At 42.4% G+C, this 22,265-nt stretch overlaps 1 long non-coding RNA gene across 1 annotated transcript in view; it reads left to right on the top strand.

The window, feature by feature from the left end:
• Nucleotides 1-16,232: 16,232 nt before the first annotated feature.
• The window catches only part of LOC136107488 (uncharacterized), an 80,416-nt gene continuing 74,383 nt past the window's right edge, over nt 16,233-22,265 (top strand). Inside the window, exon 1 of the long non-coding RNA XR_011741201.1 lies at nt 16,233-16,287. This is a non-coding gene — a long non-coding RNA (uncharacterized lncRNA). The remainder of the gene's footprint in view (nt 16,288-22,265) is intronic.

Below are 22,265 nucleotides of genomic sequence, written 5' to 3'. Positions count from 1 at the left end.
CGAGAGAGGTCCTCCTTCCCCTCTACTCCGCCCTGGTGAGACCCCATCTGGAATATTGTGTCCAGTTCTGGGCCCCTCAGTTCAAGAAGGACAGGGAACTGCTGGAGAGGGTCCAGCGTAGGGCAACAAAGATGATTAAGGGAGTGGAGCACCTCCCTTATGAAGAAAGGCTGAGGGAGCTGGGGCTCTTTAGTTTGGAGAAGAGGAGACTGAGGGGTGACCTTATTAATGTTTATAAATATATAAAGGGTGAGTGCCACGATGATGGAGCCAGGCTCTTCTCAGTGGCAAACAATGATAGGACAAGGGGTAATGGGATCAAGCTGGAACACAAGAGGTTCCACTTAAATTTGAGAAAGAACTTCTTCTCAGTGAGGGTGATGGAGCACTGGAACAGGCTACCCAGGGAGGTTGTGGAGTCTCCTTCCCTGGAGACATTCAAACCCGCCTGGACACCTTCCTGTGCGACCTTACCTAGGTGTTCCTGCTCCAGCAGGGGGATTGGACTGGATGATCTTTTGAGGTCCCTTCCAATCCCAAACATACTGTGATACTGTGATGCAGGACCATCATCTCCTTGCACTGAGGAATATTTATTTCCAAACCTACTAGCAGAGGTGGGTACCAGTCCCGTGCTCCAAACAGGGTTTTGGGGGAGCCACAAGCCAAGATGTCATTTGTGACCACACTTAACAATGCTGATGTTGTTACCATTGTTAATAATATAACTATAGTTTAAATACAGTTTGTTCTCCCAAAAAGGAAGGGGGAAAAGTGTGTTACAGAGGTGGTCTTCATCAAGTAAAATACAGTCTTTACTGGTGGCTTGTTGCTTGGGAACGTAGTCAGGTCTACTTTCAGTTTTTAAGCTAAACCCCTGACTTGTAGATGCACATGGGGTGGTCTGGAGCCCAACGTGGTGCTCCCAGACTTTCTCCTGACTTTTTCTTGCATATTTCAGCGCCTCGAGTTTGGGTCTCAATGGATGTGACACAGTGGGGAGCAGGGCCTTGGAGTTCATGGAGCAGTTTTCCACTTGTCCCCAGATGCTTCTTGCAATTAAATGATCTGCAGCCTCAAAAACAGCTGGTGGATTTACATACCATTAAATTACATTGGGTGTGGATAATTTTAAAAAATGAGGAGTGAAGTGTAAATCTGTAACAGCAAAAATACAAAAAGGAAAACTCTACAGTACCTGCTTTGGAAATTATTCTTTAAATTAAGGGCTATGTGCTTTAGAAACTATGTTGCTGTTATTAGCTAATCCACTGGTATCCTACCGATGGGATTTACTACAATTCACCAGCAAATAAAAAATAAGGTGATTCCAGCTGACATCCAGATCTCTTGCCTCAAGTGGAAGCCTGTTATAGTTACCAGAGACAGTGAAAAGAAAGATTTCATTTCATTTAGCAAAAATCCGGCATAAGATCGTTACCCCGTGGGAGTTACTTATTTGGTTTTAGACATTCACAAAAAATTAGAATTAGTGGTAAAAGCACTTATTTATACCTTTCTTCCCTCCCCCAAATAACTGTAAAAGCTTCAGACCTGTATTTTACACTCTCAGAAATGAATCTGCAACAGGTTCATAGGTCAGTTCACAAGATTTGAGGTGATTTTTTGAACTTTGAACAAGTTACAAATACTTCCTAGAACAGCAAATGCAATAAATATCTCAGCAGAAGCAATTTCTTTGACTTCTTTCCCTGGATGAAATCCAAGGATGAAAGCGGGGCCAGAGCCATTACATGACGAAGAGGAATTTAAAAAGTCAGCTTGGAGAAGCTCAGCAGAAAGCTCATTTCAGGCTTCGTGTGAGTTTTTGATGAACATTTACGGCGTCTTGAACCATTTTACCCATCCCTATTAAATACAGTTTGTATCTGTTAAGTCAGTCAGCAAGGAGCTGTCGTAAATGTGAAAACCAGAAAAGCCCCTGCAGAAGGTTCAGAACCATTTCTCCTTATTTATCATTCTAGGTGAAACACAAAGCTTGTTTTCCTTCTGTCTGGAAATGTCACCTACAAGATCTTCAAAATCCTCCATCCTTAGCACTTTGAGTTTCCATTTGATCGGAAATTTGTCTCAAATCTCAGCAGGGTGGGCTGGTGGGCAATCACCAGCGAGCTTGTCTCCCATGACACATAGTCCTTTTACAGGCAATGGATTTATATCCTATATTTATGAATAATGAAAGCGAGAATAAAGATGAAGGGGGAATGACATATTTTCCTTTACATACTTTGTCACCCAGAGCTGTTAGAGCTCTAAGCAGTCAAATTTGTTTAGGCCTGCAAAGTGAGTGATGTGCCCTTTTCTCTGAGGTAAAGACATATTTGTAGTGGCATGAAACAAGCTGGGAACATTTCTTGTAAGATCGCCCAAAGGAAATAGCACCATACACAACTGGCTTTTTGTATAGAATACTGTATTAAAAGAAAATAGAAAATAAGGAAAAAGAAAATAAGAAAGAAGAAAAAAGAAAAGAGGGAAAAAAGAGAAACAGGGAAAAGGAGGAAAAGGGGAAAAAAGAAGAAAGAAGCAGAAAGAAGAAGCGGAAAGCAGAAAGCAGAAAGCAGGAAGCAGAAAGCAGGAAGACGAAAGAATAAAGAAGAAAGAAGAAAGAAAAAAGAAGAAAGAAGAAAGAAGAAAGAAGAAAGAAGAAAGAAGAAAGAAGAAAGAAGAAAGAAGAAAGAAGAAAGAAGAAAGAAGAAAGAAGAAAAAAATCCACATAGTCTTAAACTATATTTATAAAAAGGGGGAAAAAAAGACAACATATTTCAAGTCTTGTTGAAACGCCTGAAAAGTTTCCCTGTGACATTAAATGATCTAAGTCATGTCTCCAAAGAGTAGCTCATCATTTCTCAGACAACAGCAGGAATTTGTGGCTGACCTCCTGAGGGAAATGGTCAACTTTCTCCATCTTTCCTCTCCATGCCAATGTTTGCCTTTAATTTATGTTGGTCAGTTGAAAATGGAAAGTTCAGTACCAAAGCTGAACTGGGGGAAAAACACAGCATGAGAAAGGATTTGTTTGTGGGACATGTTTTCAAAAGCATTATGGTTTTATACAAAGCGTTTCCGTATTCATTCCAGCCTGTTTATCACCCCAACACCGCGCAATCGTGAGCTCTCTACCCAGATGGAGAAGTGAAAGGCTTCAGTAATCAAGGTCAGTTGTCATCATTACTGTTTGCAAAGGTTTTTTTACAAGTTGTCGGGCCACCTCCATCTGGTAAGAAGCTCCACATCTCTCCTAACCACTGCAGTGTGTTTTCTTTCAAAATATCATAGAGGAAACATATTGCATTGAGAAAGATATAAGCAATTTCCAATGAGAGACGGGTGCCCTGACTGTGACGTACGTTGGTATCTCAGCCATAACTCACTTGTAGATTTGTCTGTTTAAAAAATACCTGAAGGTCACACATGCGGGGTGTGTACCTCAGAAATTAAGCCAAAGAAAATAAGGTGCACAAAAAAGAGAGCACCCAAAAATGACATGGTAGAAATTAATACTCCAGGTTATGAGAAGCAGAGCTGTATGTTTGGTTTGTTGACCTTACTTCGGCGGAAGGTGTGTGGGGTGACCCTGGTTGCACATCTCCTGTCCACATTGAAGGAAGATCTGAGGAACTGCAGGGACCAGCTACAAAGCTACATCCATGAAGCCTCCAGAATAGCACAGAGGATTTACTGCTCCAGGAAGGCACATCTGCTTCTACCTTTACTGGGCCAATATTTAATGGCAGAGCAGAGGGCCATTATTTTCAGGTGGGCTGAACTTGCTAAACATCACGGCCACGTACAAGCAAGCTTCTGCTGTGACCTTTTTAACAGTTCCACAAAAAACAAAACAAAACAAAACAAAACAAAACAAACAAACAAAAAAAAAACCACCACAAACCAAATCAAATCAAAGAACAAATGAACAAAAAACCAAGAAAAACCATCACCACCACCAAAAAACCAGTAAAAGCCTCCAAAGAGCAGCCAGCAGCTGCTCAAGCAAGCAATCTGAAGTGCCAAGCTAATAGTCAAGAATGACAGTTAAAGATTCTGTGTCACTGGAAGGAGCTTTACAGTGACACCATTTGCCAGACAGCAAGAGGTACGGATTTTGTCAGACAGTTTTGGAGACAGATTTAAGAGTTGTGCTCTGGCATGATTTGGGACAAGCCTCCATCGTATGCATATTCATTAGCTTTGCAATTCCTTTTATATTTGTTGTTCTGGTAGGGAGCCTTAATCAACAACCCATGTGTTGTTTTTATCATTTCCAACAGTTTTTTGGCAAAACACAGGGAGAAACAGCTTGCAAACTGGGAACACACCAAATACCCTCAAGATTTGCTTCAAGAGCAAGGTATATACAGGCATGGTGCATGTAAATACGATTTAAATTGTTTAAAATAACATCTAGCCCAAGAAAAACCCTCGAATGGTATTGTTTTAGCAACTTAAGGAAAGTCTGTATTGTCATGAAAAGCTTTGTTTCAACAGACCAAACCCCTTCCAGCCTTCAGATCCTAATGAATAATCCCAAATTGTGTAAACACGAATAGCAAAGGGGTCGGGTTCTCTGTTTGTCTTCTGCTGGTTTGTTTTTTCCTCTTCCTCTGAAACCCAGACAGATCGTGCTGTCTCATGCTTTTCCACACCCAGGACATTGGAAAGCGGTTACTCAATAGCTCAGCTCCTGCCAGCAGCTCTCAACGACGTGGGACATGAGCTCAATTTCTGGGCTTCCACCCAAGATTGCCACTACGTGACACCTCACTGGACTTTCTCCCTGATTTGGAAACACCTGACTGTGCCTGCAATGCACACCTGGACAAAGCACAACTGCTGGATGGTCAGTCCAGATGAGGGAAAATCAGAGATGTTGGAACAATCTCAGAGTCTTGGCCAAATATGTAACTCTACCCTCAGTCTTCATGCCAGTCTGACAACGGTGGGCTCCCTCAGATGTAAGGGTTTCAACTCTTCTCCTGTATAATCAACCATCCACACAAGCTCCAGATAGGTTGAAGTCATATACCTTTAACCCCTCAGGTTTGCTTAGTGCAATAGGCTTTTCCTAGGAAAGAGTCTCCAACTAAAGAGGTGAAGAAGATGCTCATGTTTCTCAGTAAGACCAACATGAGGACAATCCTCCATGCCCTGCATCACTTTCTCCATCTCAAACTCTAGACCCTGGCTGAAGCAGAGCAGACTCTTTCAGCCCTGCAAACTGCAGGGCTCAGTTAGTGATGAAAGACAATTTTTAGATTTTTTTTTTTTTTTTTGAGGCCAGATCTTTTCCTCTGGAACGACAGATTATACACACAAACTGCTGAGAATGGCAAATTTTCCCAGCCGTAAGTATGCCGGGAGTGGGCAGAGGTTGCTCGTGTAGCACAGGGCATCTGTGCATTGTCTTTAACAGCCCTTGCAGTAGCAAATTGGGGTTTGTATATGAAATATAGTATTTTCACACATCTAGTGAATGCCACAATAAAAAATCGAACGGGTGCAGTTTACGACTGGGCCTCATGCTGCGTCCAATTAAACCTACTGTTTCCAATCAGGTTTAATGTGAGGATAAAGTGAATGCTCCCTGAGATTTGGAGGAGGATAATTTGTCAGTAATAATAAGTGTAGACAAACAGGATGTTCCACAGTGCAGGGGCCTGATTAAAACCAAATGTGTTTCCAGGGATCATCTCGAAACTCCTGGCAGCCACCGCAGCTGATATTGCTTGCAACTTGCAACACTTCTCTTGCAAAGGTTTGCAGTCTTTGCAATTCTTCCTAAATCCCATGGAAAAAAAACAGGAGCCAGGCCATTGGGTCACCCAAGAGGCATCTCTCTGCGTTGTTGTTGGCTTTTGGGATTTTTTTTTCAGTGTGTTTCAGCTTTATAACCTATCAATGCAAGGACATCCTAACAGGAAAGGGAAAAAGTCTTGGACTTTCAGCCTGGCCCTATCCTACTTCCTGACAAGAGCCTGTCTAGCTGGACTTGACATCGGCGAAAATACATTTCCTGATCAAAATGGGGTTTCCTACAAAAGGTGAATTCTTTCTTTATGAACTTTACCATAGAAACTAAATTAGCAGTCATCAGACTATGGTCCAGAAAGTCACTTCAGTTTTGGGGCAGTTTATTGAAAAGAAACAAGGAAGGTTTCAAACAATTCCAGGCTTCGAGTTTTAAATTAGACTCAGGATCATTCTAATAACCTCTTTCCTTAGGGGGTGCAGAGGGTGAATTTCCTAAAGATTTTCTCACTTCTTGGCCAGATGGGAGACTCAGTAACTGAATGCTTGTTAGTTAAGTTATAGTCCCTGAGAAATCAGTGGTTACCTGTTGCTGGAGAACTGCTTTTGTTCATTAGAGACAAACCAGCCTGAGGTCAATGTGCAGAGCAGTTAACATACTAGCAAACCACTAATTAACCTAACACAGAAGCAGGAGCCCCTTTCCAAAACGTGTCTCTAATTCTCCATCACTCGGTGTTTACAGCGGCACAATGGATGGTGTGTAAAGCAGGGGCTGTGGCGAGGACCCGCTGCGGGGGGTCCCACCGGGAGGCCATTTCTGCAGAAATCTAGATTAGGGATGGGGAAAATCACCAATGTAAACGCAAAACTGGGTGTTATGTCCTGCCAACATTTGCCCTATTGCCCAGGAGGCAAGTTGCCCCCTAAAGTGTCAACTCCTTTAGCTGTGGGTCTCTGCCTTGTTCAGATTTACTTGTTTGACCTCAGGACGCTTCTGGCTTTATGGAAAGTTGATGTCTGGACCTTCTCTCTCCATCTGTCCCGGAGGTGCTTGGGTTTTTTTTGTTTGTTTGTTTCTTTTTGTTTAGTTGGTTTGTTTGTTTTGGTTTGGTTTGGTTTTTTTGTTTTGGTTTTTTGTTTTTGTTTTGGTTTGATTTGTTTGTTTTTGTTGTGGTTTTGTGTTTTCTTTTTCAACAGACTATGGGAAACACTGCAATGGTCAAAAATGGAAATTCTTTTGAAGGTCTCTGTGTATGGCCGCGTGTTTGGTGACAGAAGCAGTGCCTTATCTCAAGCAACACATGCTCAGAAACCTGTTTTAATTCCTTGCATCTCATTCCCTAATGAATTCTTAGGAGGGTCTGATGAGCTCCTTTCTGTGTCCCCAGGACCAAAGGCTGCAATGGCTGTTTCAGCAGCCCGTTATCACAAATGGCTTATACATATATGCATAAAATAAAACACATTCTAGACTATAAACAGGGGGAGAATCCTGTCATTTGAGTCTCAAAGTTTCCTATAGATGGGTTCCCATCAAAAATGGAGTGTATCTAGAAAAAAAGTGGAAGTTTTGAAGTCCCAGAACAGCCTTCTGATGTGCTTTGGGGCATCTCTCTGGTGAGAGGCCCTTGCAGGAGAAAAGCTGGTCAGGAGCTGAGGGCCCTATTTCAGTCTCAAAGTGGATAGAAAACTCTCTCCTTCCTTTCAGCCTGGAAAAAAAAAACCCAACAGATACATTCACAGGATTCTTCCCCAGAACACACTTCTTAGGTCTTTACCTGCGTGGAGCTTTGAGAAGCCCAGAAGAAATCAGACTTTGGGAAGATGATGTTTTGGCGTACCTGCATATTTACATGTCTCCAGAATAGAAAAAAGTGTTTTCAAAAAGAAGACTGTGAATGGAGATGGTTGAATAGCATCAGTAAAGAAAGACCCATGGTGGAGAAAAAATAGAAATAGAGATGCCAATGTGACACAGACATCCATGTCTTTCCTTTTCTTGATGAGGAGTGACAACGGCAAAGACACACTTTCAGATGGCAGCAGCTTCTCTGAAAACCACATGATGTATCTTAGCCAAGCTGCCCCAGACAAATAAATGGTTTGATTTAATTTAGAGTCACAGCTTGTTCCCAGGGAAGGGTAATTGGATCCATGGCGAAGAGCTGGGAAGGGAGCCTGGGATGAAACAAAGGAGACAACTCTGCTGCATGGGATCCTTGTTTTCTCCCGTGGAAATTTCTTAAGGGACAAAATCCCTTCTCAGCACAGCAGGGCAGCTTCACTGACCTAATTCCTTGCCACTTTTCCTTTTCCTCTGGTAATGTGGAAACGTGTTGTTTTTCCCCTCCTACAATTAAATAAACAAAGCATAAAATTAATATGGCTGTTCAATGCAAAAAGCCTGCAAAAGGAGAGCTGCTTTGGACTGGAGACCTTTGCTAACACAAGATTATATGGTTATAATATAAGTGTTTCCACCACTACTGTCCTGCAGCTTCTAAGCTTGGTGCATCTAGCTGTTCTGAGAGCATCCCTCAGGTTACAGCTGCCAGGTAACTCTGGGGAGCTCGGAAAGGGGACAAGCTGCCTCTGCTTCTCCTCCATCCTTTCCTAGCTCAGCAGGTCAAAGCTTAACACTAAAAGGCAAATAAAAGGGAAAAAAAAACAATCTAGAAAGAAATCTCAGCCTCACACATGGGCACAAGCTGATTTTGGTACCTACAAAGCCGCAGGAAAATAGCACTAGCGTCTGAATCTTGTTTGAATCGTCTTGGTCAAACTGGTGTCTTTCTGATCCAGAGCCATTTGACAGTGACATTTTCTTGAGTTGTCAGCACTTCGTGCTGGCTGTGGAGCTGAGCAACCTGCATATGCCCAAGAGGAATTTACAGCTTTTGTTGGGGATTGGTGGAGAAGGGATAAAACTGGTGGGTTTTGTGAATCTGTATATAAGTTATAATTATTTTCCTTCCTCCCTCTCCCTGTTGTGTGTTATTAAGTGCTCAGCTCTGGACTGTTCTTTCCTACATTTGCCATATGTGTAATTTACACTTTTTAAAGTAAAGTAAAATCCAAGGCAACCCTGGGTTAAACAAAAACAGTTGTTTGAAATTTTGAGGCATAATATCAACATTTCCCTCAATGCAGGATTTCCTTTTTATAACCAAATACTGTCAATATAATTGTTTTAAATGTGGGCAGAATCTTCCTAACTTTATATACTTTTTCTGTAACTGTGATCAGCTCTGAAGTCAATGTGATCACAGCAAAGAGCAAATTGGAAGTGTTTTTTCATCTTTTTTTAATTCATTGTTTAAATTTCATACCCCTGAATAATGGAACTGGTTCTGTTCACAAGAGTATTTTATCATTATATATCCCCCCACAGAATGAGTGCTCAGCCTGGGAATTATTTTAGGAAGATTACTTTTAATAAGATCCATACAGTTATAAAATATAATCAAAATATATTAACTCTTATTTAGCACTTTGCTTTAGGCTGGAATTCTTTCTGCCCTTTCATGCCTGGAAAATAAAAAAGACGTTCAGCTTTCTTCCCACGAGGGAAAAATACATTTCCTTCAGAGGGCTTCTTTCTTGCACTGCGTTTTTTAGATCCCTTTTTAAAAATGTCAGGTTAGAGCCTGTTCAGTGGGGAAGCTATTGCAATAATGAGGACATCCCTCCAGCACAGCAGGGAAAGCGTTGCAGAGCTTCTCAGGAGTTTGCTCAGTGAAGATGGAAGGTGCATATTAAACTTTTCTCCCATTTTTTTCCCAAAAGAAAATGCACCCAAAGCCCACTAGAGGGTACAAACTCGGGGATGTGCAGCGGCTGCTGTGTCTGGACAGGATGTTCTGGGCTCGGCAGGTGGATGCCCCTGGAACCCCAGCTCCAGCTCAGAAAACACCTGCAGCCGGTGGAAAGGAAGAAACTGATTGGGAAATTTATCCTAATGAGAAACGAATCATTACCAATTGATCTTTGGTTCGTTTGGGTTAGATACTCCTGCAAAAAAGGTGCGTGTGGGAAGTGCAACATCTGCTCCCTCTGGCTGTGCTCATTTCTTTTCCCTGCTCATTCCTCTGGTTAGAAAGCCCTCTAGTCTTTTAAAACTTCAGCTAAGAGGACCTAGTTTTGTTTTAGTTTCGAACTTTTTTTTTTTACAAACCAGAAAAAAAAAAAAAAAGAAGAAAGCATAAAATCATCTGGAGCCTTTGGAATTACTGCTGGCTTGTGCTGCACTCAACAGGTCAGCAATTATAGCCTGAAATATTGAGTGGCAGGAAAATTGATGTCTTACCTCGGCACAATTTTTTTCTTTTGAAAGCACAAGAATATATGAAATAGACCTTTCTGTGGCAGGCTGAGGGCTAACACAATCTAATGTGATTACAAGGCAGGGGGTACTCAGGGTCATTGTGCAATAAACCACTTATTGGCCCATTCATTTCTTTTTTAGCACCTTTGCCAAGACCAAATGCAGAAGAGGACCAGAATGGGGTGGCTTTTATGGGATCACAGAGGGAACTGTCAGAGGCCCTCAGGAATAACAGTTTGGGCAAGAAAAACCTTTTGTAGTTCAATCTTAGCAGTCCATCATCCGGTTCACTGTAATGAGAGCACTCGGTAAACACCGTGGGACAACAGATGGGACCCCATGGAAGGCGCAGCTAAATGCACATCAACAACCTGCAAATATAGGCAGGGGGGACCCGACTCCCATGACTGTGTCCGCCTCCTTTAGACATCTCATTTCCCATAGCTCTCAGAGGACACCTCTGAATTTTGGCCTAAAAAAACCTTCTCGTGCACAGAACGTGGTGCCCTCAAACCTCACTGCCATGAGCAGGGCAGGAGGAGGCCATGATGCTGCAATTCTGGTTTGCATGGCCCTGCTAATGAAGCTAATGAGATTCCTGCACCCAAACGACCGTTCCTCAAGCAAGGCAGATTGCAAACACAGGATGGTAATTGGCCCAAACCGACTGTGATGTATTATTATTTTAGCAAGAGATTTCATCTCTTCTCACTTAACTCAGTGGCAAAATTCGCCTCTGCTTTTGGGAGTCTGGATTTTAGTTTCATTATGGGGATAGGAAGGCAGTGAGAGAATGTCCACAGCCTTGTCCTCAAAGCTGACAGCTACTGGGAAAAACCTGCTTTCTTGTAATCTGGCTCTATTATACTGAGATTAAGTTAAAAAGTGCAAGATTTCTACTCACATCTTAGCCCTGAATTTTCTGTGTGTTGTATCACGAAAGCTTTCACATGAATAATTCAATCCGCTGCTCTTGAGCATTCTGCTACCAGCAAAGTTGTCATATTTGAGGATTTTATAGATTGGTCAAGAAGGGTATCTTTCTAAAAATGTACAGTTTCAATTGCAAGAAAGGGTTCAGATTGCAGCTCTCCCCTGTTTGGAAATGCTGCTTGGAAGACTGATTATTTTACTTCCTTCTGGACCAAAATATACCAATGCTCCCATTTTTCTGCAGCCTCCCTACTGTGAATGCCAGGTCCCAGATGGGGCTGGGAGAGTTGCTTATGTTAAAAAAAAAAAAAAAAAGAAAAAAAAAAGAACACAACCCAAAACAAAACAGAGGACTGTTCAGAAAGGATTGATAGCAAGTGATCATCTACGAGTCTCCTCAGCCTTTTCTTTGAAAGCAGTGCTACAATTTCCATTGACTTCAGTAAGAACCAGACAGAGACATTTATCTAAAAGTCAACGTGTCTTTGGTATAAACACACCAGACTGGGATGCAAACAACCTGTGTTTTAATCTTGTGCTTCACCACTGAAATTGCACCTTGGATAAACCTCTTTTTTTTTTCTTAGTGCCTCAGTTTCCTAATTTATAAAAATGAAAATGTATGCTACCAATCTTTGCACAAAGCTTTTAAATTTATAGGAATTACAAAAGAGCTAGGAAAAACAACAGAACAAACGTCTAGTTACTTCGTAGACTGTTTTCCACTGCTGTTGTTGCATTAATTGAATCTGGTACTCAAGCTGCCTAGTACCCTGCAGTCCATTCTGCATGAGAGCATCCTTAAATAGATAAAACTCTGGGGATACGGGATCATGACTTAAATCTTGTTAATTCTACTTAATCCATGCAGCTCATACCATACTACCTAACAACATGGATCCTTGTAAGTGATGTACACCAGTTTGGAAAGATTTCTCCCCAGTTTCTTCCTCATGGTGTCCGTTTCCAGGGCCCGATCCAGAGGATGCTTCATTCCCAGGGAAACTTGCTTCTGGACCACATGGACCTGAACCTCCCTGCTCCAGGTTCAGTGACAGCTGCAGGATTGGGTCCTATTTTCCTTTTTTTCTTCTTCTGGAATACATATAAAGCTCAATTTTAGCAACAGTTTGTGTATATGGTCAGATGATTAAGGTTACAAAGAAGGAATGACAGAAAACACACCATCTATTAAGACTCTTGTCACTCCACCCAGATTATCTTTTATTTGTTTTGTGGGCAAATAGCACGTTTTTAAGGATTTTAATCCACAGCATGACAACCCACCAAAAAAAAACAAGAAATGGGTTTCTGCTGGCAAGTCAAATCAGACTCAAATCCTCCTGTCCAAAGGGGATTAGATAAATATTTTCCTATAGGACTCGACACCCCCAGCCTCTCTACATGCTAAAGAGGCAAGTGTGGGTTTAATGGCTACATAGATAAGCCCTTATCTAAAGGACACGACACTTAGCTTTACAGTCCGCACACTTACTTACCGATTGCTAATGGCTACTGGGTTTATGGCACTTGTGCCTCAATTAGGGTGCGAACAGCCCCGGTGATCTGCACAGGGGGCTCGCCATGCCCAGGGCGCCCAAAAAGGGACCTTTTTTGGTGGAAAACAAAGGCGCTTTAGGGGGATTCGGGTAGGAAAAAAGGTTTTTCTCACACCAGGCGCTGCTTTAAGCGAGCGATATGTGCGTTGGGCGTTAAAAGCACTGCGCAAGGGAGAGACGGCTGCAGCTGCATTTCAGCCGCGTTTGAGAGACCTTGGAGCTTGTTTAGACTTCTTGGGTCAAAGCGATCACAAGGGTGATTTTATGATGATGATGATTATTATTACTATTATAATTATCATTATTGTTGTTATTATTATATTTTTTTACCGTATTATTTTTTTTCGTGAAAAATTTACGGAAAATAGAGGGGGGAAACATCTAGATCTTTCTCCCAGATGCTGCAGGAGGAGGGATGCTGCCCGAAAAGGGGTGGGAAACGGCACCGGTACCCCAGCCCCGGTGAAGTTTATGGCACAAGGTCCCAATATCCCGGCGTACAGTGGTCACACTGTAAATACGTCCTTTCCTATCATGTAAGACGTTAAGATCGTTAGTTTTGGCTGGAAGCAAAATATATGACATGCAACCCGCTCTGCTAGTGGGCAGAAAATACACACTGCTCCTGTAATGTTTCTCATTCTATTTCCGCTTTGTTCATAAAAAATGACTGAGTTATGGCATAATACAGGAATCAAGGAAGAGGGGAAATATATCATAAAGATGGAAACGAAGACAGCTTGTCAGTTATAAATGTAAGTGAATGCTCGATTTCTTTTATAAAGCGATTCCGCTATAAAACTAATCGTCTAAGTAAAAAAATAAATAAAAAATTCCTATTCTGACTAATAAATACTTCGGCTCCTCCACATTTCACCCAACTTTGAAAAATCTCCAGAAACTCGTCAGAGGGGTGTTTTTGTCTTTCTTGATTCTTGAATTTTCCCCCGAATTTTGTGGGCTTGCGTTTTATTAGGTTAGTAAAACTTGGTTTTCAAGGTTTTGGACGCCTCGGGGGTACAATGAGCTCGGATGTCAAATGCATCAAATAGCTAATGAAGGGATTTCAAAGGTCTCCAAAGTGTCCATAGCAGCAATTTGTAGTGTCTCATAAAGGTAAAGCCCATTCTGGCTACGGTGTGCTCTGTCTGACGGTTTTCCTCCAACTTCGATCTGCTGTTTTATTCCTATTTTATGCCGGTTTTAAATGCCCCAGTCTCGCTGTCATAAGGTTTGTGGTTAAATCAAATCAAACCATCATCCTCAAGCGAGCTCACACCGGTATTACTCAAAAAGGGCAAATGGGGAGGGAAAAAATCCCCAAACGTATCGTGCATCACAAGGATTTACCCAAAGGGATCGAGAGCGTGAAACGACATGAGGGACAATCCTTACCCAAGGAAACATTTTACTTTGTGAAGGTCTTGTTCGTGAGGGAATGGGGGGAAATCAGAAATGGATTTTCCTCTTTCCTTTCCTCTCCTTTCCTTTCTTTCTTTCCCCTTTTTTACATTTTTTCCTTTTCTTTCTCTCTTTGTTGTTTGTTTGTTTGTTTGTTTGTTTTGTTTTGTTTTGTTTTGTTTTGTTTTGCCGTGGTTGTTCTTATTTTAACTTCTTTTCTGCTCGTTAAATACTATTTCTGGGCGCTGAGCTCGGTGCGCAGGCGGGTGTCAGTGAGGGATGGAGAGAGGCTGCGATGGGTCCCCCGGCTGCTCCAGCCGCGGCTCCAGTTCTTCCTCCAATATTTTCCCTTGATTTGCTCTTCATTCCCCCCCATCTCGGTGCTCTTTTACCAAAACAAGCAGCCTCCCGGCCCCATCCCGCATTTCGTTCGTGCGGGTCGCGGCTTCCCCTGGGATTGCGGTGTGTTTGTTTGTGTAATTCTCGGGCAAATGAACTTTCCATTGCCAGTTTTCCTCCGCCTTTTCACAAATACAGAGCTCAATTAACATCGCTGCAGAGCAGTTACCTTTGAGCTAAGCTTCTATAATAAATTACCCGCACTCCCACTTGCAGATAGCGCTGTTTTCTTCTCCTCCCGAGATTTCAGTGGTCAGTAAAGCGGCTCTTGCGAACAGGCCGGTGTCTGCTGGAAAACCCTGCTGGCAGCTCGCTCTGTCATTTGTTACGAGCCCTTCTCGGCTGCCAAATTAAAGACATCACCCATAAAAAGAAAAAAAATAATAATACAAAAGAATCTCTACCGCATTTTTGCAGCCGCTCCTTCTGCTATGGGGGACACTCGGAGCCTCGGCGACCCCCGAGCAGGGGAGGGGACGGGGATGGAGAAGGGCCTGTTGTCACCCTTAAAACAAAAAAAAGGGCTATTCTGGAGCCCATAGATCAGCAGCGGTCAAAGCTTTCCTAAGGCACAGATCTCTCTATGAGGTTAGAACAGCGGTGTTAATCTTCTATTCCGTGTTTACAGAGCCAGCTCATCCGTGGGGTGGGTGGAAAGCGGCCAGCTCGCAAGAGAACGCTCTTTATTAAAAAATACGGAGTTATGTTGCTTTTAGCAGTGACCCCGGAGCGCGTCCCGCATTTTGACGGGGAGGGCAGCTCCTCTTACCCGGGGCTCCCGCAGTTCCGGCCCCGCACTCTCCGGGGGGGCTGCAAGAAATGGGAGTTGGGGGGAAGGTCTCCAGCCGCCTTCGGCAATATCTAGCGGAGCCTCCACCAAAGAAAAACCCTTGCGGGGACTTGATGGGTTACTTTCGCCCAGACGGGAGCCTAAATAAGCCAACCCACCCCCCGGCAATGGGCGGCTGCCGCTGCCCGCGAAGCGCGTCCCCCCCCGCGGCGATGCGGCGGACGCGCTCCCGGAACTTTTATTTATTCATTTATTTGTTTGTTTTTACGTAATGAGGCGAGGGGGTGGGAAGCCTTTCGGTCAGTGTCAGTAGGCAGAGATCATCATTTTCGAAACGGGAAGAAAAGAGAGAAGGAACGGTTGAATCGGGGAAAACTTAGGGAAAGCTGTGACAAAAAAAAAAAAACAAAAACAAAAACAAAGACCAAAACCAACCAAATCTCCCCTTGCTACACTCATAGTTGTGCTAAATGCACTTTTCGAAGAAATGCCAGCACTGAACTCGCTCATTGCTCCATCCTGCTTGTCTCAACCCGTGGGAAGATAATTCTTCGGAAAGGGCTGCACACCCTGCACGGGGGCACAGGAGCTGCCTTTTTGCTCGTTTTGGGGACAAATGAGCTGATGTCGGTGTTTCTGCCGGACAGGCAGCACCCAGGGCGTGGGAAGGGGGTCCCGGCCGGCTCCTCCCGCCGCTGCCCTGCGCTCTGCCGCAGCGAGCAGTAAAACAAGCGAAATCGGGAGATGCTTGGGATCCACGGCCGCGTAGCTGGCCCCGGGAGATACGTTTCCATGGGGTAAAAATGCAGCAGTGAGGGGGGATCGGAGCAGCGCTCGAGGTGCGCAGCGCCCTGCGCTCCCTGCGCTGCGCGGGGCTGCGCGTCGGCCCGCACTCCCCTCCCCGCCAAAGCGCCCGGCCCGCGCGAATTTGTTGCATTTCCCTCGGCTGATTGTTTAGTTAGAGATTTTGCCAACTTCCTGATGGTTCGTTTTCTGATTCTGGAAAAAAAAAAAAAAAAGAAAAAGAAAAAAGAGCCGCATTTCCTTTTTGACTTAAGAGGGAGAGAGAGAGAGAAGCAGAGGCTGGGGGCTGGTGGACGCGTCGAGCTGTATGTACTGGACTTTTTCTCTTCCCTCTCCCCTTCCTGAAACCCTCCTCCTCTTCCTCTTCCTCCCCTCCGAGCCCAGGGTTTGCATCATCCCCTTCCCTGCTTCTGCCTTTGCAAAATCACGAATCCCGCCGGGCTCCTGGAACAAGGCGGGAAGCGGCACCGCTGCTCTGCAGAGCTGCTACTCCGCCAGCCCAGCCCGGAGGCTTCGGCTTTGCTTCCTTTGCCTTAAATTGCTTTAAAAAAAACCCCTTTTTATTTATTTTTTTCTTTTCCTTGTCTTTTATTTCCCATTTCGCGTCCTATCCTTAGAGTTCTTGTGGCTACAAGGAGGAATCCAACTGCTGAAAGAAAAGTAAACATGGAAATGTGTTCCACTCACTTTTATTTGCTTTGGGTTTTCTGTTGTGCTTCTCTGAGTTTATTTTACTATTATTTCAAAATTTTTTTGAAAGCAGCAAAGCTCCCCTTCGCATCTTTTTTAGTACTTTTTTGCCCCCCCCCCCTTTTCTTTCCCCCAGCTCTGCTGTTTTTTACTGCTGCCTGTAATCCTTCTGCTTTTAAAACTGTTTCTTTCTTATGGTTGATTTTTCTCCCTAACCTTACCATATTAGAATATGTTTGAAATAGGTGGGGTGTGTGTGTGAGCCTTAGCATAAGCATAGCACACTTTATAGAAAATTACCATCTGTCCTCCCCATCCACCCTTCTAAATTATTTTGTGTGGCCTGATGTTTATCATGCAAATCAGCACTGACTTCAGACTTGTCTGCATCAGGTCAGGAGCTGAAGACGAGCAGGGCCCTGTCCCAGATCTCCTGAAATCAGCGGGAGTTTTGGATCAGGCCCTACAGAAATAAATTACAGGAAAATCTTGGGTATAGCGTAAAGGAAAATACATACGAGTCAGAGAGAATGGTGCTTTGTTCAGCTGCAACGGGGAGAGGGGGGAGCAAAATCCAAACTGCTTTTTGATAGTTTGACGTCCAGTGGTATTTAACTAGGGCGGAAATCTTAAATCATCTTCAAATTAGGGATTGGTTTGGGAGTCAGTCCTAAAATTTGATCAAACTTTATTTGCTGCACCAGTGAAAACACAGCATAATTTGCTTGAATTGGAAAGAGTTTCCCCTGGGTCTGGTCTATGCCCAAAGTTCCCCCTATATTTCCATACATGTGTATAAAATAACCATGCACGTGTTTGTCAGCACTGATGCCTGCCTATGAATACATATAGAAAAGTATTCCCGGGAAGGTGCATCCACACACGGATGTTTGTAACACCGTAGAAAGCAAATACAATGTGCAAAGAGCAGTTTAAAGCAAGGACGTATTTATTCTCTGTCTCCGCACCCTGAACATGGTTTCCCCATGTTCATCTCTGTGCAAATGGACACTTGTGAGCAATGGGGAAGGTGAAAACGTGTCACGACCACGTGCCAGCGAGCAGGGATTAGCGCATCTGAGTGTATTTGTATGTCGCTTTGTCGGCGGGTCACGTCTCCAAGTTTGCTGCCTAACAGGAATGGGGGATTTCTACGAGGATAATAAATCTAAGCTACCGCATCAGCCGTGCACCCCATAGAATACCAAAACTTGTACTTGAGGCGCCACGTGCATCGGTCCACGAGACAGGGATGAGTTGGGACTGCGTGACTCGTTTCAAGTGTTGACATCTAGCAAGGCAATCAAAATATTTATCCAGCCTTTGCTACAAGATTTTGTTATTCTTCCATCGAAACTATTGCTTTGTAAATCTTTCTTTTTTATTATTATTATTTTTTTAAGCTGTTAAAGCAAAGGAAAGATTGCTATCAGGGAAAAAAATCCCCTGCTCGGCATCTCCATTAGGTGGCATTGCTACTTTGGCAGAGCGAGAGGGACAAGGCGGCTTCATGCACTGGTCACGTATTTCTGTTGCAATTGCAAGAGTATTTATCTTTTCAGCACTTGCTGTGTCCTTACAGTAGAATTTACTTTATCAACACACAGTTTAATAATTTTATTGGGTAGGTTTTTTGTAGCAAGAATGAAAATCAATGTTCTCTTGCCCTAAACGGTGCACACGGTATCTACTTTTTCATGCAGTCAGAGGCGTTATAAAAATAATTGGTTATTATGCGGCACTTAAAAAACATAACAATCAAACCTAATGTATAACAGATTATACACAACCCTTTCCTGTTTTCTAAAGGTTGAAACACCTGAATAACTAAGCCCTTATCTTGTGAGATAGCTGTGTGCACTGGCAAAGGAATTTTGCCTGCTTACAAATTGTGGGTATGTTGTACGCTGTGCAAAGCCATGATGACAGTAAGAAAAAACTGCTTTTTGAATGTATATAGCACAAATTGGTTTTGATCTGAGAGATTCTAGATACAATTTTAAATAACAAAAATAATTAAAATTTTAAAACAAATAATTAAATATAAATCAATTAAGAAAAATATAATTCTACTCACAGTAATATTCTGTCCATGGGAGTTCTGCTTTTACATCTCATGACAGCATTTTTTTAATTGAAAAAAAATCCTTTAGTTGTTAAAAAAACCCCTATTTCGTTTGCAAAGATATAGATTGCTTCAATCAAAATAATTAGCCTAATTTAATTTACACTGGTGAAATCTCATTAACTGAATTAGAGCCAGTCCGTTATTTACAATGAGGTTTAGCAGGAGCAGAATCAATCTCAAACTGTTTGCTATTGTTTGTTTTGTTTTGTTTTTTTCCCTGACTACTTACTGTCATTTAATTTAAAGGGCAGACTTCACATTTATTCTCATTTGGGAAAACTGTTCTAAAGAATTAGATCTGTATTTTAATCTCAAGCCACTCTATTTAAAGGAGTTTCCCTGAGTGGCTTTAAAACATTCTGATTCATAAAGACTGAATTGCATATTTTGTCAAAGTTATGACTGATAAGCTGTATGGGAAATGTTAGCTTTATATATATATATATATATGATGAAATAACTATGCATACTAATGGCTAAATAGATTTTAAAGCGTTTGTGTTTTTTTATGTAGAAAAAAAAAATTAGGCTAAATTTTTTTCGACTTTTGTCTACTTTACTGTACCTTTCTTTTCCTGGATTAATTATCTGAGCAAATGTTAAAAGTCTGATCTGTTGGACTTCTTTTAATAACCCAGACTGCTTTCCTGTGCTTTCGTGGGAGGGAACATTCTGGCTATTTTGACCACTGAAGTTTTGAAAAGCACTTTTTAAATGTGTTGGGCACATAATGGCACTTGTCTTTGTGTATGCGAGTCAGCGACAATTACTAAAAAAAATTCACTCTGATACCTTAGATTTCTAGACTCCAGCAATAATAAATTGTGTGTTCATGTCCTGGACACATTTTAAGATGTCAGTTTTAAATACTTTTCCTGTAACATCTGCAAGAACCACGACGGTGAATTAATACCAGCATCTATATCAATATATCTGAAGAAAAGTGACTTTAACCCTGGGGAGCCCAATGGGAACATCCTAATCCAGTTCTGCACCAGTGATGATGATCAAAATTTTGTTTGTTTGAAGGTCATTTTTTCCCCTTGCAGAGTCAGGAGGGGGACCGCAAAATTGTTGTGTTTTCTCAAGTTGTAGAAACGCAAAGCAGTTTTGTTTTGGTTTTTTTGCTTCCCCTTGTATCAGTTTGCATCTGAAAGCAGAAGGGCTGAAGCCAGGGAAGAGCTAAAACAAACCCCCCGCAGCCAGAGCGAAGTGTCATTTCCAAAAGCAGCATTTAAACACATCCCAGTGGTTAATTCTGCAAGGCTGAGCTCATGGGCATCATCCGCACAAAGGCACAGGCATTTCACCTTCCCATTTCAAGCTTTGCATAACTTTTGCTTTCATTATTTTTCCTTTATATTAAGGGGCATTTACTGGGCTGGTTGTTTGTTTGTTTTCCTGAAGTAACCCCTGTCTTTCATCACCCATGTTCCAGCAAACTGGAATTTTTGTCCTGTGCTGGGTGCAGTAATAATGATATAATCACCCTGAGCTGAAACAAAGCAAGGCTTCATTTTGAGGGCAGGGGGATATGATAATCAGGGAGAAATCAGAGACCAGATCTTAAACTAGGATAAATCGGTGAATTTCCATGAAAAATCAATGAAGAGCTGGAATGATTTTTTTTTTTCTTTCCTCCGGGTAGGAGAAAACTGATATCAAAGTCAACAACCTTAGAGCTTACCCTGGTCTGTGGAAATTTCAACATACATTACCTGCTTTTGACCTTTAGCAGAGCAGTAGAATATGCTGGGCAAACAGAGCGGCACCCAAACAGAGTTTCTCTTTCATACAAGAAAATCAGATGGAAGAAATTGAAATACATTTTTCTGTGACAGTTTGCAACTTGAACCATCCCCTCTTAAAAAATGCATAGACAAATGATCAATGTGGAGATAGGAATTAAAGCATTTTCACGACTTTTTCTAGCACGATGAGGCCCCAGGTTTGATTGTAGCTGAAACTCTTGGAAAGTTCAGCAGAACAAACAAACAAACAGAAAGGGGATGTGTAAGCTCTCAGGGGTCAGGTTACTCCGTTTGCCTATTCATCACCTCTAGTAATTTTTAACTACACTTCAGGGTACTCGCATCCTGCAAATTGTTTGGTTAGACTCTTCTTAATGAGAGAATCAAATATGCACTGTGTTTAGGGGGGTAAAAGATCGTGGGATGAGGCTTGAGAGATTCAGATTGCGGTCTTGGGCAATGATGCAAGTCTAAATAAGTGCTTAAAAACTCCAGGAAAAGTTCTGCACAGCTATCCCAGTTAAAATAAAATAGTAATAATGATAATGATAATAATAATTAAAAAAAAATTGAAGGGCCAAACTCTGCTATAAGCTACCCCAATGAAAATTACATTACAATGACTGTATAGGCCAGTTTATAATAACACAAAGTTGTCAATTTTATTCCCGCCTTAAGACCATATGGGTAGAAATAAACCCCTTACACAATTGTAGAGAAATACATACGGCTCTGCTTTTATTTAGGGTCTTGATGGATCACAGCTTTAGCGTCGCTGCCTTTCCCATCACTATTAGCCTCTTTGAGGCATTTTCTTGTGCTATTCATGGTTTTGTTAAAAAGAGATAAAAACCACAGACTGGCCGTGATGGTAATTTAACGTGCTCGCATCTGCATTCCCACCAGCCTCGGGAGGTGTTTCAATCCCAACGTCTCCGAAGCAGGAATCCCATCACAAGCAAATCTATGCGCTCAAATATGGGGGGGGGCTGAAGTATTAGCTGATGAATGAAAGCAAGGAAAGTATTTTTGCCCGCGATTAAAAAAATAAATTGGTTTTAAAAGACCATATTATATTTATTCAGTTTTGAGTTTGGCTGAGGTTTGTTATAAAAATAGTGCTGTAATTTTTTAAGAAACATTTTCTGTTTGGATAGATTAACTGTACACGCAGGCACTTTAGCTTTTGATTCCTTTCAGTAATATAGGAATATTCATTGCTGGCATCAAAAGCTGCTCTTAATATAAACAGTCTGGGAAGTCTTCCATGCCCGATAGATAAAAATCTCTTTGAAATGTGGGGTGGTGATGAGCAACTGTCAGAATACACGATCCCCCCTCTGCCCTTGGGTCCCAGAGCCCAAGAGGCATCACCTGCAGAAGTGCATGTCCTCCAGTGTTAAAAGCCTGGTACAAACCATGAGTTTGAGAATGAGGTTATTACTGAGCCAGCCGGTTGCAATAGCAAGTGCTGTGTGTGTGCAGGGCAAAAATAATATGGAACATCTCGGTGATGCCAGGTCCTCCCTCTCCCTCCATAAGTTTTACATTTGGACCAGCATCCTATGGCACCCAACAGGACCTGGTGCATCCTTCCCAGCCCACCTTGTCTCCTCGGATCCCCTCAGGCTCTCAGTTAATTTTTTGTGCGGGAAAAGCCTGACTTAAGTTCTGGGGAACCCGCAGAAGGGATGCTTGTGCTTACCCTCCACGC

This window comes from Patagioenas fasciata, chromosome 13 (genome assembly GCF_037038585.1).
Source record: "Patagioenas fasciata isolate bPatFas1 chromosome 13, bPatFas1.hap1, whole genome shotgun sequence".
Classification (NCBI taxonomy): Eukaryota; Metazoa; Chordata; class Aves; order Columbiformes; family Columbidae; genus Patagioenas; species Patagioenas fasciata.
The sequence above is the reverse complement of the archived record's forward strand: the minus strand, read 5'-3'. Positions and strand labels throughout refer to the sequence as shown.